Source organism: Pantherophis guttatus, chromosome 2, assembly GCF_059756535.1.
Source record: "Pantherophis guttatus breed Tessera chromosome 2, ASM5975653v1, whole genome shotgun sequence".
In the NCBI taxonomy this organism is placed as follows: Eukaryota; Metazoa; Chordata; class Lepidosauria; order Squamata; family Colubridae; genus Pantherophis; species Pantherophis guttatus.
Window position 1 is genome coordinate 101,930,166 of NC_142064.1, and position 18,366 is coordinate 101,948,531.

At 39.0% G+C, this 18,366-nt stretch overlaps 1 protein-coding gene and 1 long non-coding RNA gene across 2 annotated transcripts in view; one reads left to right on the top strand and one right to left on the bottom strand.

Moving 5' to 3' along the window:
- Window positions 1-18,366, bottom strand: part of LOC148115227 (uncharacterized) — a 57,525-nt gene that overhangs the window by 19,949 nt on the left and 19,210 nt on the right. The gene's annotated exons all lie outside the window — the stretch shown is intronic.
- Window positions 2,606-18,366, top strand: part of CD4 (CD4 molecule) — a 36,398-nt gene continuing 20,637 nt past the window's right edge. The window contains exon 1 of the mRNA XM_034410978.3: window positions 2,606-2,674. The gene's annotated coding sequence lies outside the window, so the exon portion shown is untranslated. The remainder of the gene's footprint in view (window positions 2,675-18,366) is intronic.

The window sequence follows — 18,366 nt, forward strand, 5'->3', positions numbered from 1 at the left end:
GAAGCGCTGCCACGAATTCCTTGATGGATTCACCTTCCCGCTGGTTTCTCTGCTGGAAGGTGAACCTGTTTGCGATTGGGGTGCCTGTGGGTGCGTAGTGCTCCTGCAGGGCTTCTTGCAAGTCGGTCCAGGACATCTCCTCAATGTCCCTGGGTGCCACGAGGTCAATCGCCATCTCCAGGACGTCCGATCCGCAGTGAGCCAGGAAGAGGGCTCTTTTCCGCTCATCGTCGAGGTTCTGGTAGCCATTGCCTCGCAGGAACTGCTGGAATCGGACCATGTACGACCTCCACTTCTCTCGGGCTGGATCGAATGGGTTCAGTGCGGCAATCGGAGCTTGCTGGGTTGCCATTCTGGAAGTCGCTGTGGTTTAGTGACTTCAGCTCGGTGGGCGATCGTGCCACGAGTCTTGCTCAGGTTCTCTTCTCTAGTCCTTCGTCGCCAGTGTTAGATCAGGCGCAGGAAATGAAGACGTGACCAGCTCGATACATTTAATAACTTTATTGGCTACAAAAGTAACAAGACAAGACTGCTGGCGCGCTGCCGGAGCTCTCCTTATATTCGCTCCCGGCAGACGCACCGCCCCTTGACAGGGATTCAAATTTCCCGCCCGATGGCTAGCAGCCAATCAGGGCGGATGTCCTTATAAGGACATAACAAAGAGTAACCAAAATAATAGACAAAGAACAGACACAGAGGGAATTCTTATTTCTCTATCCATACCCTATTGCTCCCCTCCCTTGTGCTCACTCAATAGGTCATGGATTTTTGAAGGATCAGTGACACTAAATGCAACTCATAACATAGAATGCATACCTTGAAATTGATAGGATTATGGAACGTAGAAGATCAAGTTATAATAAGTTCTGAGAGAAGCAAAATGAGAAATTGACTGGAGAAGGCAGTTCTTTTGAGGAAGATGTTATTAGTTCCTTTTTAAAGGGGGATAATGGCAGCCCTGCAGAAATGAGACTTTCTTTTAAAAGGGCATTATTATTAAAATAAATACAAAAACCTGCAAAAGACCAAGATTTCATATTCAACCTTTAACCTTAACCTTAACTTAACTTAAAAGAATTTGCATTTTTATATCTTATTTTAAATTAATTCCTTTTAATAGACTTTGCTTCTTAACCCTGAAACTTTCTCTGGACTAACAACATCTGTTAGTTACCACTTTTCCTAGGGAGAAGGCATTAACAACTGGTCATCATTATTGTTGAATAACAGATAGTGTAATGTAGATTTTTGTGATATCATTACACAAATTATGTGATTTGGCATCATTTGCACTGTTATGGGTCATTTCTATGATTATATCATGCAAGTGACATAAATTGAAGTGAGAATTTGATCAATGATGAAGACTATGCTGAAACAAAGTTTCACTCTAAGGTGACCGGAGTGGGACGGGATTGGAAAATGTGTGTGATAGATAGAGAGATGTTATAATGTATTCAAATTTAGTTTGGTAAATGGGGAGTTAAAGTATTAGAGGGATGTAAGAGGTTATAATTAATTAGACTATGTTATATTATGATTGTTGAATGTTATACCCTGTATTTTGCTCTGGGAAGTAGGGAGGGGGGTGGGTGGGAGGGGGAGGGTTGAGAAGGGTGGAGGGAAGGGGGGATATATATGTAAACTTTTTAAAACTTTTCAATTAAAAAAAAAAGAAAATGTGTGTGATAAAAGAAAACAAGGATCAAGAATGAATGAATGCTGAATGAATATGGGTTGAATGCAAAAGTGACAGTATGAAAGAAATACATTGAGTTATTTGATCATACAGAGTGTAGGAACGAGTGTTAAATTGCAAAATAAATATATGAAGGAAGAATGAATGGGTTGGGAATGGAAGAAGACTGAGAAAATTATGGTTGGATGAAATTGATCAGATCCTCAAAAAGAAAGCAGTGAAAACTTTCAGGAATAAAAGATAATGAAGTGGTGTACAGATATGGCAGAAGCCAAGATGATTTGCAAGTATAGAAAAGTTCAGAAAGTACAACAAGGATGTTGGTGTAAACTAACCTAATTGGATTTCTTTCTTTTTCTTCTTTCTGCCTGCCTTTTGTCTATGGAGATTCTCAGTCATCCAGGTCATGGTTGTCCCAAAGATTTTATTTTCAAGAGGCAACTGGACTTTCTGGTTTTTCTTTGAAGACATTTTGCTTTTCATCAAAGAAGCTTCTTCAACTGAAGAAGAAGAGCTGAAGAAGCTTCTTAGATGACAAGCAAAACGTCTTCAAAGAAAAACCAGAAAGTCCAGTTGCCTCTTGAAAAAACACCTTTGGGACTGCCAGCCTTTTCTTTTTCTTTTTTTCTTTTTTTCTTTTTTTCTTTCTTTCTTTCTTTCTTTCTTTCTTTCTTTCTCTCTCTCTCTCTCTCTCTCTCTCTCTCTCTCTCTCTCTCTCTCTCTCTCTCTCTCTCTCTGCAATTTCCATTAAGTTGCTTATAGTGTGATTGATATGTATCTATGTGAGCTAAGGAGGGGGTAACATGTCAAGTTCTCTCCTTGAATACATTATTTTGCTTGTAAGAGGAAGGTGGTTTCTTTGGTTTGGTTTTCTCTGCTTCTTCCCCCAGTTCTTATTGTCTGTAGGTTAGATGACATCTGCGAAAGTTTCATGCAAAAGGAAAGAACAGAGAAGAAATAGAGAGACGGAGCAAGGTAAGGGCAAAGTTTTACTCTTTAGCAACTTGTTTTTTATTTTAAAAATACATATTTATGTTGCCACCTCAAACAATTTTTTCGTAGACCTGCTAACAAATATTTTAAACCCATATCGTAAAAATGCCCTAAAAATATGATGTGCTATCTGACATTTCGTGCAGCTCCACTTTATCCTCAAACTAGTGTGAATCCACCTTCAACCTCCTATTTGCTTATAAAAGATCAATAATTTTTTCTCTTTTAAAAGTAGGTTACACTTTATAACAGAAGTTGCTGGACTATGTTAGCATATTTTTTTCTCTCTTTTTACTAGAATTTGGGGGTCTATTTTTCACCTTGCTCAGTTCAGACTATTACTGTATACTAATCCTTATTTCTGTGATCCAGTTTCCTGTGGTGCTTGGAAATGGAGGGAGAGAGAAATTGGAATTCTCTTATTTATGTATTGGAAGTATTTTTTCTTCTTCATCTTTACGTTTATAAAAGCATCCCAGAGTCAAGCATAAAATATCCCTTTCCTAACATTTACTTTCCAAGATGCACAAAACAGAAACAGAAGGTTTGGAAACAGAAAAAGACACGATAATAGTTGCTTATGATCAATAGGAATATCCATATTACCTCTCAGAGTTAGTTCTCTATTTATTTATTTTTTTATTTTATTTTATTTTATTTTATTTCTATACCGCCCTTCTCCTGCAGGACTCAGGGCGGTGTACAGCCAGGATAAAACATAGCATATAAAATTTAAAAAACATTTAAAAAAACAATTAAATAATTTTGGCCCAAATTTAAAACAACCCAATTAAAACCAAATTCGATTAAAAAACTGAGAGGATGGGATCAAGCCAGCCCAGCTGGATGGAACAAGTGTGTCTTCAGGGCCCGACGAGAAGTCCAGAGGTCTGATATCGTGCGTATCTCAGGGGGCAGGTCATTCCAGAGGGCAGGTGCTGCCACAGAGAAGGCTCTCCCCCTGGGGGTCGCCAGCCGGCAACTCTACCTTGACTGGTATGCCTTTTTTATTATTATTATTAGTGATCTCTTTCTCTTTTCCCCCCTATTATTTGTCTTCTCTTTTGTTTTCCTTTTCATCTCTTAAGTCTTTTCTGCTTCTATACCATTCTCCTCCTCAGGGCATAGTAGCTTTTCCAAAATGGCTTTCAGAATAGAGATTACCATGTGGAGTTGGTAATGGCAGCTCATGAAACCATTTTTTGTTTCTTCGATCTTCCATTCAAGATAATTGGACTTGCCATCTTCTTGCTTGATTTAGATTTTCATTTGCTTGAAAATCTAAATCATCTGGACACTTTAAAAAAAAATAAGAATAACCCTTCTGATAAGCAAATGGAGGCTGGGAACATAAGAGTTTAAGGTGAAATGTGCTTCTCCTACCCCCTTCCCCCAAACTCCATGGTATCTAATATAGATAGATATAATATAATAATATATAAATAATAATAATAATGTAGATATAAGTCATTTTGGTCTGTCTTGTCCTTTACTCCATCTCTGAAAAATGAGACTAATATTTATCCAAACTTACATTGATTTACTGATCAAACAGAGCCATTGTTCTCCCCCACCTCATGCACCCTTCCTTCATTCATAAGAGAAGATTTCTCTGGTGGTATATTTCAAATTCTGGATTATCCTTTTATGCAGAATCTATCTTTGGAAAACCAGAGAGATTCTCTTATTAGAGAATCCTTGAATACCTAGGAAGTTTTACCATGTAGAGTCTGCTGAAATGATAAGGAACTGGGCAAGAGCATATAGCTTTTCATTTATCTCGTAATTTGAAGGGGTTTCAGCAGAAGTATGTATTGATGACTTGTTTATATAAATTACGATAGTCCACTACCCTTAAAGACACCTGCTCAGTTGCCAGAGGCAGCCAATTTTATAAATAATACTAAAAGCATATTAAAGCTAAAAGTAATTCAAAATTATATTTTGATATTTATTTTTTTAATGGGTCCTTTATCCAATAGCAGTTGCAGACCATCAAAGTGTCATTCAGGAACTTTGTTAATAGATTTTCCATCAGATCTCTTCCTGCTAAGATTAGGTGTGTGTGGGGGGGGGGGGGAAGAGATCCTACATTCAGCCCATTCAGGAAAATGCACAAGTTGGGAGATTACTGGAATACATGTAGAGAAAAATGTAACTTCTGGTTATCAAAATTATTCTGTGGCAGTACAAGAGACCTATAAACTATAACAGAATAATAGAATAGAATAACAAGAGTTGGTAGGGACCTTGGAGGTCTTCTAGTCCAACCTCCTGCTTAGGCAGGAAATCCTACACCACTTCAGACAAATGGTTATCTAACATCTTCTTAAAAATTTCCAGTATTGGAGCATTCACAACTTTTGGAGGCAAGTTGTTCCATTGATTAATTGTTCTAACTGTCAGGACATTTCTCCTTAGTTCTAGGTTGCTTCTCTCCTTGATTAGTTTCCATCCATTGCTTCTTGTCCTGCCCTCAGGTGCTTTGGAGAATAGCTTGGCTCCCTCTTCTTTGTGGCAACCCCTGAGATATTGGAACACTGCTATCATGTTTCCCCTAGTCCTTCTCTTCATCAAACTAGACATACCCAGTTCCTACAACTGTTCTTTATATGTTTTAGCCTCCAATGTACAAGTAATCTTTGACTTACCACAGTTGGTTTAGTGACCCTTCAAAGTTATACAGAAAAAAGTAATTTATGATTGTTTTTCATACTTACGACTGTTGCAACATCACTATGGTCACCTGATCAAAATTGAGATGCTTTTGCAACTGACTGATATTTATAATGGGTGCAATGTCCTGGGGTCATGTGATCACCTTTTGCGACCTTTTGACAAGCAAAGTCAATGGGGAAACTAGATTCATTTAAAAAATAACTTAACTGTAGTGATTCACTTAATAACTGTGCAAGAAAGGCTGTAAAATGGGGCAAAATTCATTTAACTACTTTCTCACTTAGTAACAGAAAATTTGGGCTCAATTGTGGTCGTAAGTCAAAGACTACCTGTATTCTCTTCACTTTTGGTTTGTCCTTTCAATTCTCTTTGAGCTTTTTTATATGTGTCTGGGTCTGTATTATTGAAAGCTTTTATTCAATAAAAAGGCAAACAAACAAATATAAAAGGAAAGTAAGAATGATAAAAGTGCAAAAAAAAAAGTGCTAGAAGCAGTACAGATAAAGAAAGGAAAAAAAAAGAAAAAAGAAAGTTAAACAAGTGGCTTCTTATAGGTAGCCTTATGGTTATGTCTATTCATTCAGCAACCATTCAAAATTATGGCGGTGCTGAATAAGGGGGGCTTACAATGGTCTGCAAATTTGTGGCCCTCACACCTTCCACTTTTTCTCCTCCTGCAACAACACCCACCTACTGACAAATGGCCTGTGCTGGCTCTCCCAGACCCATTCCCAGTTTCCCCCAACTCACACACATCATTTGTACAACAGTTACAAACAAACTTTTACCATTTCTCCCTCTTTAGAATTGCATTATATAGTTCCTTTCTATCCTTTTTCATCTGCAAATTTAGAGATTACCAGTTCACTTTTGTCTCTTAGCAAAACTAGTTCACTTTTGTCTCTTAGCAAAAAGTCCATAAAAAGTTTTCAATCTTTTATTGCTTTGTCCCTAGTCAAACAATTTGGCCATTCTGCAAGCTCTGTCATCCTCATAATTCCATTATGGATCTGGGAGTGTTTTTCCATCTTAGTACATATGGGAACTTGGCTGCAATTACCATGTATAAAAGTAATCATCCACAAGTCCTTTCTAATTGTGTGTCCATAAATCCTAATTTTAAAAATTCTGGTTTCATCAGAATATTAATTTTTGAAATTAGTTGCATTATCAACTAATGCATTCTCCAATCTTCTATGGTCTGGTAGAGCTTAGCTGACATATTTACAGTATGCAAGGATAAAATTAATTGCATGTTTCTCAGATCGGGCAATTAGTCTGTGGAGGTGGTAGATATAGCGAACCAGATTCTTTGATTAATCTCCAGCACTCATAAATCCCAAAACGTGGACAACTAAGTTTGAGCTAATAATTATTTGACTTCTACCGATGGTGGATTAGCAGGAAAGGGAAGGCCAGTTGGATAAATTATCAGATTTAGAAATTCTTGAATGAAATGAAAGTTGAAAATTTCATTTCAAGTAGAGTTCAGGCATGGCTTTGTCACTGAAGTTGCCTTGTAACCCTTGAGGATGACCTTGCCAGGGGAGCGATGGCAGTATAGTAAAGCTATTTTGATTCTCCCAGAAATTCAACTGGTTCAGCACTGTTGATCGTGGCATCCTTCTGAAGAATTTGTAAGAAGGCAGTTCCACTCAAAGATCCTATGCCAATTTCAAAGTAGCTCTAGGCTTCTTATTTCCATGATGTCAATAGTGTTGAAGAACTGAGATTTATTTCCAATTCATCTTTAGTGTAGTTGAAATTGGTGCAGAGCTATATTCTGTGTTGTTTATAATCCTGTGGCTTCCTATTGCAGGAAGAAGCTCTTGCCTTACTGTTCTTTCTGGCTTCTGAGCTTTGGCTTAAGAAGGAGAACTGTTACTTTGATTGCTTTGCAGCAGGCTACGTAAAAGGAATGGGGGGGGGGAGGTTGAAACTGAACAAGAATTTTGCCTGCCACTTCTATTTCAGCTATAGATCAACCATCCCTTGAACTGTGTTTCTTTCTTTTCCTTTTCCTATTACTGTACGATACAGTAAGATTGATGGATTTTTTAATGCTTTTGTTTTAAGGCAATGATTTGTATTCCTTATTCTCAGCAATTCAAATCAGCAGAGTTCAAACAATAATGGATTGTTAACTTCAACTTGCTTCTCAGAGCATGAGGAGTGAAAATAGCAGAATGGAAGTACTATGAGTCATGTGTGAGTGATCCCTCTTTGCCATGACCTCATGCTTACACGAATGACTTTGTTCAGTAAGAAGATATTATGACATTCTACAGCAGTGGTTCTCAACCTTCCTAATGCTGCGACCCTTTAATACAGTTCCTCATGTTGTGGTGACCCCCAACTATAAAATTATTTCTAAGACAATTGAAAATATGTGTTTTCCGATGGTCTTAGGTGACCCCTGTGAAAGGGTCATTCGACCCCCAAAGGGGTCCCGACCCACAGGTTGAGAACCACTGTTCTACAGGATTCTACCTTAAACTCCATGCTATTTAATGTGAATATTAGATCATTCCTTGAGGTCATCTTTTTTCCCCCAACAGATCCAGGGGAAAAAGGAGAAATGCTTAGTGGGTATCTTGCTACAGTTATAAGGTTCAGTGAGCTTAGACCAAACAATACAGAAGGTGAGTGGATAGTCTGAGTAAACAGTTGAACCAATCTTGCGGGGATTGAGAGTTTGTTAAAGGATTACATTTGTAGCTTCAGGAAGCTTTTAAATCCATCTCAATTTTAGAGACGTAGATATCCTTTGTGGCGTAATTACTGTTTCACCAGTTTGACCTGATTTGCCATCTAGAGTCCAGCCTAGATAGAAACCATATGCCCACTCGCACTTAACTACAGTCCTGGCGATACCTTTTGTTCTTGCAAGTTCCTCATGATGTTGTCTTCATCTGATTCCCGGTTGCTGTGAGACAGGGCAAAATCACCCTTAGTTCTTCCATTGTTTCCCCCTCTTCCTCCTTTTTCTGACACTATTCAAAAATGACCTTTAAGGTAAATAAAATCCATTAGGCATTGTCACCTTTGCTCCCTTAGAAGGAAGACAGGAGCTTGACAGTGCCTGGGAATAGAGGCTACAAGGGCAGGTCAAAGGTTAGCAACGGAGGCCACATCTAGCTTTCTGCTGACTCAAAGATGGAGTAGAGTTCCTTTCAACTCAGCAGCTGGGAAAAACCAATGATGGTGCTTGAATAAATAAGACATTTCCATAATCCATATGAAAGGATACTATACCACAAACAGAAATAGTGTTTCCTGTTTTGAATAAGTTAGTGCAATAAAATGTATTTCATAACTTGAATTATCAAAGAGGAAATATGCAAGAACCCCCCATGACAATTCCAAATACACCTTGGATGATTAGATTAGAAGAATTTTTAAAGTGATATATGTCCATTATAGAAATATCACAGAAATTTTGATTGTGTCAAAACGTGGCATCTCTATTAAAAAATATGTTGACTTTTGTCTATGCCAGGGGTGAGCGATTAATTTTCCCAAGGGGGCACATGAGAAACTGGGATTGTTGTGGAGGGGTGAACCAATAGGGCTGTGAAGGTGCGTAGCCATGCACGTACACAAACACATATATAAATTGGAGGGGAAAAATGGGACAACCAAAGTGGCCATAAAATGCCCAGGTCTGGTCTTGTTCTGCCCCAGCTTCGGATTCCCAGAGAATGTGACACACATTAAGCTTCGCAAACACTGTTTAATTCCAAACAAACCCCTTTCAAGAATGCAGGCTTCCTGTGCAAAGAGTCCTTATCAAAGTTATTAAGAACAAAGTCCGACAAAGGTTGGCAACCAGCCCAGAAAACCAGATATGAGAAGTCGCTCGCTCTCCAAGATGCTCTGTAGTAATGAAACGTTGTTTCTAGCAAGAAAGCTCTAGCTGCCTGCGACTTAAATAGGCTAAGGGAGTGGCCAATTATCCTCAAGCCCTACTCTCGAGTAGACCTCCTCCTCCTGAGTAGCCACTCCTGCCTTTTGGCAGCCCTGCGTGCCCGAGCATTGAGGAGAGGCTCGTTCACTTCACTCTCTCCACTGGAAGGAGCCTCTGGAGGTTCTGAAGGCCCTGGCTGAGTCTCTGCCTCTGGCATCACATCTTCTTCGGCCTCCTTGCTGTCCAACGCGAGTGCCGGCTGCGCAGGCTGCTGGCGCGACACCACACCAGCCTCCTTGTCGTCAGGAATAGCCACGATCCGCGCAGGTCGCTGGCGGGCCACAATAGGTCTATACTGAAGTTCATCCTCTTGTTCTAATTCTGCAATGCTATCATTGTAACTGGAATTGTTAGAAGCAGATGGAGGCATGATTTGAAGATAACACAATGATGTAATTTAACAGAGATTATCACCAATGACATAGGCCAGTGGTGGTGAACCTATGGCACGTGAGCCAGAACTGGCACACAGAGCCCTCTCTGTGGGCACATGCGCAGTTACCCCAGCTCTGTTTCAGGTCTCTGCCACGATGCACACGCACCTCCCACCGGCCAGCTGGTCTTCAGGTCTCTGTTGTGCATGCGTGGGGCACGTGTGCATGTGTGGGGCATGTGTTGCAGTTTGGCATAGGCACGGGCACATGCATGAGGCACGGGCACATGTGTAGGGCATGGGCACATAGGCGGGGAGTGTGCACGCATGCACCCACGCCTTGCAGTTTGGGTGCCCACAAGCACTAAAAGGTTCGTCATTACTGACATAGGCTTTTTCTGTTGAAAGTCTTACAGTAATTACAGTTATCTATATACGAGAAGTAGCCAGTAGCTCTGACCAATATTTTGTTTTCTTGTTTATCAAGAGGTGTTTCTCTTTCAAAACTAAGAAGAAATGGAATGAGAGTTTCATTTTGTTGCTGAATGGGCACATTACTTAAAACCATGACTGTAGAACTGTTCTATGGAACTGAATGGGAGATCTTTCCCATGTCAGTAACCACTCCATGTTCCAGAGAAATATAGCAGATCCTAAAGCAGCTCCCTAGTGCAAAACAGATTCTGATTCCTTCAAAGTATGAAATGAAAGGATGTGATTCTCGGATCTTTTCTAGTGGTGTAAAGCAGTGTTTTTTAACTCTGGCAACTTTAAGATGTGTAGATTTCAATTCTCAGGATGCTCCAGTCCACGCTGGCTGGACAATTCTGGGAATTGAAGTCCACACTTCTTAAAGTTGCAAAAGTTGAGAAATACTGCTCTAAAGGACTATGAAACTTAAATACTTGTTTCAATGCTGCCTTCTAACTTGTGAGTTAGAATCACAGCTCTGCTTTTAAAGATAGAACATGAGGGACAGAAACTCCTAAAGGCAAGAGGAGACCAGGATTTAGCCTTAGAAAGATTAATAAGAGCCCTTATGTAAGCAAGACGTATAAGAATGGGAAGAGAGTGAGAGAGAGAGGACCTGATGCAGAAAGTGTTGCCCTTTCCTTGTATTTAGTTTATAATTTGTTTTTCTGCCTTTATTTATTTAAATAAACAGAATCGAAAAAAATATAGAAAAAGGAAAATATTTAAAAAGCAAAACAATATTGTGTGTGTGAGAGAGAGAGCGTGTTAGCTTTTCGTATATGTATTTAAAGTTTTACACATTGGTTTCAAATATATAATCATTCATAAGTAATCTGTGTCTGCAGGCCCAAAAGTCCTAGACTTATGAATGAGAGTGCAGATCATAAATGTTACGATTCCTCTGTTCAAGTCACACAAATACTCCAGTTGTTCAGTTGCCAGCGGCATCCAAGCTAAATGGTCCACAAGAGCACCGTGTGTCTTGCTTCTGGCCACGAGGACCTGTAGAAGCAAATTCTAAATGTCATGTATGTCAGGGGTCTCCAAACTTGGCAACTTAAAGACTTGTGGACTTCAACTTCCAGAATTGAAGAGTTGAAGTCCACAAGTCTTAAAATTGCCAAGGTTGGAGACCCCTGATGTATGTTGTTCTTCTCTGCACCTCCACACAGAAGCAATTCTTCTTTCACTTTCAACTGCTCAGCTCGATCCGATTGTGACCTGTTGTCTATTGAACACACTCTTTACACAATTTGACCTTGCCTGGTTGTTCAGAGTATTTTGTCTCGGGAAAAAAACCTTGGCTGAAAAAAAAAGTTCAATTAAAAGAAGAAACTTTGGGATAAATTCACGATAAGTTTAAATACATTCCTCCCAATCTCCACCTTTTTAACGGAAAAATTCTTGATCTTCTTTTGCCCACATAAATTTTACATATTAAACCCAAAATTAAAAGATGAACATATCACAAAAATTTCAGTAGCAAAAACTAAAGAAGATCCGCTTTAAGATATTCTAAATGTTGTTGTTGAACTAAAATGAAGGCCTACAATTTGTAAACAAAAATGATTGTCCTCACTTTTATTGAAGTTTGCATAAACAATCACCAGGAGAAGTGAGGCAGTTCTTAAGTGAATTTTGCTCCATTTTACCATCTTTTTTGCTACAATTGTTAAGTGAATCACCACATGTATTAAGGTAGTAACATGGTTGTTAAGTGAATCTGGCTTCCTCATTGACTTTGCTTTTCAGAAGATCCCAAAAGGTGATCACATGACCCCAGGACAGTGCAATTGTTATAAATATGAGACAATTGCCAAGAGTCTGAGTTTCAAATAAATGATCATGGAGATGCTGCAACAGTCATAAGTGCAGAAAAAAAATCATAAGTCACTTTTTTCAGTGCCATTGTAACTTCAAATGGCCACTAAATGAAATGTAAATTGAGGACTGCCTGTATAGGATTCAGCTCACCTCCATCATAAGACAACTCAGTGAGCTTCCATGGCTGGAGGTAGTAGAAAACTTCAGTCTCCTGGTTCCTTGACAAAGCTAACTGTGGACTCAAGATGGTTTTTTATTTTTTATCTTTTTTTCTGGGAAAAAATATCAGCCAAAGAATAAACGTTGAAATAAGTCCACTGTAAGAGGAAATTCATTGCTCCAATGTACATCTGTCTCAATAGAAAGGCTCTTGTTTTTTTTCTGACGTATACACAAAGGACTTTTAACCTAATTTTTAACTTGCAAGTTGCCCCAATGTATTTGTGAGAAGAAGAATAATTCAATCAGCACTTTTCTGACAGTAGGATCATGGACCCGATTTTACTATAGCAAACCTGCTGATCCCTGGATATTTTTCTTTTTAATGACTTCTTATACGATTCTGGGCTATGTTCTTAAAGTGATTTTGACAGGACAATCAATCTTGGAAAGTGTAAATATTTTCCTATTTTTTTCTACCACAAAGCTGTGAACTTTTCTTTGTTATAGTCATGAGCTGCTTGATTCCTGTGTGTAAACTGGCTAGAAATGAACTTAAGATGCCTCTTTCTGGATTTCAAACTCCTCTTCTTTTTTCAGCAAGGTGATAAGATTCTGTCTGGATCACATTAACCACAGCCCCCAATAGATGCATTCCCCTGCTTCTACACACCTCCCGGGCTGGTAAAAGTAAAAAGAAAAAAAAACATTTTTGTTATTTTTCCTATCACTTGACTAGAAGAGGATGTGGCAAAATTCTTGTGCATATCACATTCTTTAAAAAGAAAGAAGGAAGAAAGGAAGAAAGGAAGGAAAGAAAGAAAGAAAGAAAAAGAAAGAAAGAAAGAAAGAACCATAGTTTAACTTCTTGATCAATGAAAAAAGGAAGGAAGGAAGGAAGGAAGGAAGGAAGGAAGGAAGGATCTAGCTGTCCACCATTTCCCTAATTAACTTGTAAAACAAAATTGTAGGGCAGCAACCAGTGATGGGAGGTATGCAGTGCTCCTTCCCCAGGAACCAAGTCACAGGATTGCCTATGATGAAAGGAAGGGCAGCAGGCAAACTGGATGGTTCTACTTGAGTCCGGAAACAGTATTTCTGGCTCATAGCAGAAAAAGCCAGTCACAGATTGCATTCCCAGTGGGCTGTGGATGAGTAGAAGATGATGTCATGCATTTCTGATTTCAAGAAATAGTTAGTGGCCTGCGTTCACACTGAGGCAAGCTGGTCAAATGAGTCAGACCAAATGCAAGCTGTTCTGAAGTTTCAGACTGTTAAACTAGAGGTCAAACTATGATTTCACTAAGGAGATAAACCAAGCCAGCAAGGAGTTAAGTACTTTTTGTATCCCAGGCCTTATGCTGTGTTTGTTCTGATCCACTGACAGAGATGCTCAATTGATAGAATTACACCAGGCAATCAGGTAAATCGATAGTTCCAGATCAATTCCCAGGGAAGACCTATTAAAAGACATACCACCAAAAGAGAATTTACAGAATAGTAGTCACCTATAGCTCAGAGCACAAGCCACTCGAATGCTTTATCGGCAAGCCACAGCCCATACGACACCGCACTTTCTGAGGCCCTGAGTGGCTGGACCATGGTTGCCTACTGATAGCCATCCAACCTGAAGCAAATTGTCACAAGAAGCAAAAACTAACAAACAAACAAACAAAAACCAGGACAAAAATGCTAACATGAGAGTCAGACCTTACAACAAACCCAAATGTTTACTTGGTCCCCACATCTACATCAATGGAACCATCACAGGTCCCAACAAATGTACAGGTAAAATTAGATGCTGTTTCTCTAATGTGAGGTATTAATGTCTTTTTGGATTCCAAAATCAACAAATGGAACACATTTTGCACAAGAACTGACACGAGGATTCAAACTGACAAGTTTGACACGAGGACTCAAAAAAAATAACAAAGTAATATCAGGGCATTTTAACCTCCCAGAACACTCTGTGGCAGACTTCAAAATAACAGCTTAAGGGAAACAGAACTTTAACAGCATTGCTGAGCAGGAAATGGTTGAATTCATATATATCAAAAGTTTTCAGGCAATTTCAAAAGGATTCAACAAAGAAAGTGGTTTTTTAATACATTACAATAGTTAACTGATAAGGTCTTTCTAAACAGTTGCATATGTAACCTGAATGATCAATCTGTCTTCTCCCTACCCCTCCCTCCTTCAACCCAATTTAAATCTTATATCACCCAACCACTTTAAAAATCACTAAAGTTTATATGTTTGAATAAAACTTGTAGACTGTCAGAAAAGGTGCTATCAGGTTTCTTCTGATTTTCCCTCCTCCACAATAGTCTTGAATACCAAACTCAGCCTATGACAGTGATGGCTAACCTTTTCCGGTGCCCAAAGCGTGCCCGAACCAGTGGTGGGTTGCTACCGGTTTGCCCCGGATTGGGAGAACCGGTAGCGGTGGTGGCGGGAGACTCCGCCCACCTGCCCGGAAGTCTAAACATGCACAGAAGTGTCACGTGCGTGCACGAGTGCGCGCACATCCACGAGCGAACCAATAGCGATGGGATTTGGAACCCACTACTGGCCTGAACCTTCAAAATGCAATGCGCGTCCAGGCCCCGCACATGTGCCCTGCCCCTGCACATGCGTGCACCCCCCCCCCGCACATGACCCCCACTCATGCATGCATGCGCAGCCCCCTGCATGTGCCCCAACCCAGTGGTGAAATGTAAAATTTGTTACTACCAGTTCTGTGGGCGTGGCTTGGTGGGTGGGGGGTAATGTGACTGAGTGGGCATGGCCAACTTTTTTTTTTTAACTTTTAAAAGCATTTTTTTTACAACTTCTTCGGCCAAAGAGGTTGTTTTAAAAAATGCTTTTAAAAGCCTCTGAGGATCCCAGCTGAGTTGCCTGATCATCAGAGGCTTTTTTTTTCCTTTAAAAGCCTCTGAGGATCCCAGCTGAGTTGCCTGATCGTCAGAGGCTTTTTTTTCCTTTAAAAGACTTTGACGATCCCAGCTGAGCCGCGCGACTATCAGAGGTTTTTTTTTTTAACTTTTAAAAGCATTTTTTCGGCCAAAGAAGTTGTAGAAAAAATGCTTTTAAGTTTTTTTTAAAAAGCCTCTGATGATTGCATGGCTCAACTGGGCATGGGGGGGGGATTTTTGCTACCGGTTCTCTGAACCACCCACCACCCTCATTACCAGATCGGGCGATCCGGTCCAAACCAGAAGCATTTCACCCCTGCCCCATCCCCCCACACTTGCGTGGCAGAAACCCAAAGACCAGCTGCCCGGCGGGAGGCATGCGTGCATGTGTGGTGGAGCTAAACTGGGGTGATGGCTCAGATGCCCAAAGAGAGGGTGCTGTGTGCCACCTCTGGCGCACTTGCCATAGATTCACCATCATGGGCCTATGAGATTTAGCAGGTCTTTTTGTCTTCTAGCTGGGCCCAGTCAGAGGAGGTACTAAGTTCTTTCACAGTTGACCTATTGGAGGTGTTGGGGTGACCTAATCAGACAGTCCAACTCAGAGAATCTCCAGTTGTCTTCCTCTATCTCACCTTATCCTCGTGGCTTTTAAACTTCTAGGGCTAGGGAATGAGACTGCAAATACACATTTCATTTACTTCCACAGAGACTGCAAATTTATCCATTCTGTATTCCTTGTCCTACAATCCTTGTATATAGTAGCAAAAAGGAGCAGGCATTCTCTAACTCTTCTCAAAGATGGCAAGAGATTGAATAGACACATTCAGTTTTCCTGATTTATTCTATTCTTTAACTCACAAAGATGCATGCCTTTATGGATTTGTTAAAAAGCACTAAAAGTGGATTGACTTTATCTCTGTTGATCAACTGTCTTTTCTTGGTTATTCAGTAGTATTGATTTGATCTAACAAAGCTTCTTTTATGTTTCTCTTTGAACCACCCATGTTGTTTTTCTTGTCTCATATACAACATGTAACGTTACTCCTGCTGTGAAATTTAGTGTACCTGCATCTATCTGAATTCTGATACAACCAAGATTCAATGTCTCTGTATGGAAAAATAAACTAGGATTCTGGTGAAACTTATTGTGAAAAGCTGCAGACTGCCCACTCACTTCTTGGCTCCTCTCTTAGCATGAGTAATTAAACAAATCAGAAATAATTTATTTAGCATTTCCTCTAAACCTAAAACAGTGGCTTGTTTTTAAAAATACTAAATACATACAGGTATTTAGGTAAGCCACTCGACGAATGATCACAATTGAGCCCAAAATTTCTATTGCTAAGTGAGACAGTTTTGCCCCATTTTATGAGCTTTCTTGCCACAGTTGTTAAATAAAACACTGCAGTTAAATTAGTAATACAGTTGTAAAGAGAATCTGGCTTACCCATTGACTTTGCTCATCAGAAGTTCACAAAAGGGGATCACCTGACCCTGAGACTTTGCAACTGTCATAAATATAAGCCAGTTGCCAAGCATTTGAATTTTGATCATGTCACCATGGGGATGTTGCAACGGTCATGTGAAAAATGGTCATAAGTCACTTTTTCCAGTGCTGTTGTATCATTGAATGGTCACTAAAGGTTGTAAGTTGAGGACTACCTGTTTATTAAAACAAGATTTTATTTACAATTTTGGCTTGTAAGAGGAGAAGCAATCCAGAATTGGGAGCAGTATGCAATTTCTGGATTGCTTAACCCTTAACTCTACAGTAATAGGAAGAATCAGATGGGAATGTACAGGCTGTGTGCATTACCCTGATTTATGGAAAAAATTGCTATTATCTGATTTATTGTTTTGTGTTCATGTCAAGAGATAATAGAATTCTGCCTTCAGGTGCTGCAAATATACAGATATGTTTTAATGCTGTCTCTTTGAAAATGAGGTCTATATGGTAAACCAGCATATTGGACAAAAGGTTATGCTGACCCATCATTTCAGTTGTGCTAGCTTAGCATGTTTCAGATAGAATTTATTTTGTTTATGTGGACCAACAGGGTCAGCTTAGCAGAAAATTTAACCTTTTTTATTTAGATATCAAAACATATTTCAGTTCTACATTTAAGAATTCTAGATGATGTTTATCACATATGGAAATACATAATACACCAAAAATAAGTTTCATTATTACTGTAAATTTCTCACTATATTTTCCTACTTATTCATTAAATTGCATCATTGATCATCACCTAATCTTCATAAAATCTATACAGGCACAGCTTCCTTCACACACAAACAATTTTTTTCGCCCATACAGTTAGTTTTCTTAAGACTCCTATTTCCTGTTGATGTTTTAAAAAGTATTTATTCAGTCGTTAATGTTGCACTGTTTTGCATCTCACAGCATTCATAAAATGCAATTGTCTTATGAGAACATAACAATGAAGATAAATTAAGTTTGTAAGGAAGAGAAAGAAAAACAGTAGTGTAGAAATTATGCTCTGCTAACAGTCTCAAACATTTTCACATAAGACATTGTTCCTTTTGCCACACAAGACTCAACTCTGTAGCTATTATTAGTTTATGCTAATGTTAAGAGATAAATAAAAAGTAAATTTTAGTTTAAGTGTAGAAAATTGCACAAAGCCTCTGTTTGCCATGAAAAGTTTGGTGCACCTAAAGTTGCTCTTGAACACCATAAGGGTAACTTTTTTCATCTGATTAGTGAACAAGTTGGCCTTACCTGCGCCTTGCTAGCTAGAAATTTAGCAAATAATATATGCAGAAAAATTATGAATTCAGATCTAGATAGCTCAGGAGTGGGGTGGGGGACACTTTCAGAGTTTGCAGATTACAGTTCATTCAATAGCATGACCAGCCCTGTGCACAGTTTAGTAATCGGGGCATGTTATAATTCAATACTATATGATTAGATATGCAGCTAATTGAACACAGAATAACATTCACCATCTTGTATGTATTTTCTTTGGAAAGACATCCAACTGATCTGACCATACAATGACCTTTTGTGAAACAATCATACATTGATCTTATGAAATCCATTATATTCATATACTACTATCATATTGTACAAGTATCATTAAAATGATGAATATCCTTCAAAATAAATATAAGCATTTGAAATAATATGCCCATAAGCCAACCACATTTAATGCTGTAGAGGTTTATAAAATCAAACCCAAATGCAGAGATAAAATAATATTAGGTTTAAATTCAACAAGTATTTATGCAGAACAATAATTTTTATTGTACTAAATCT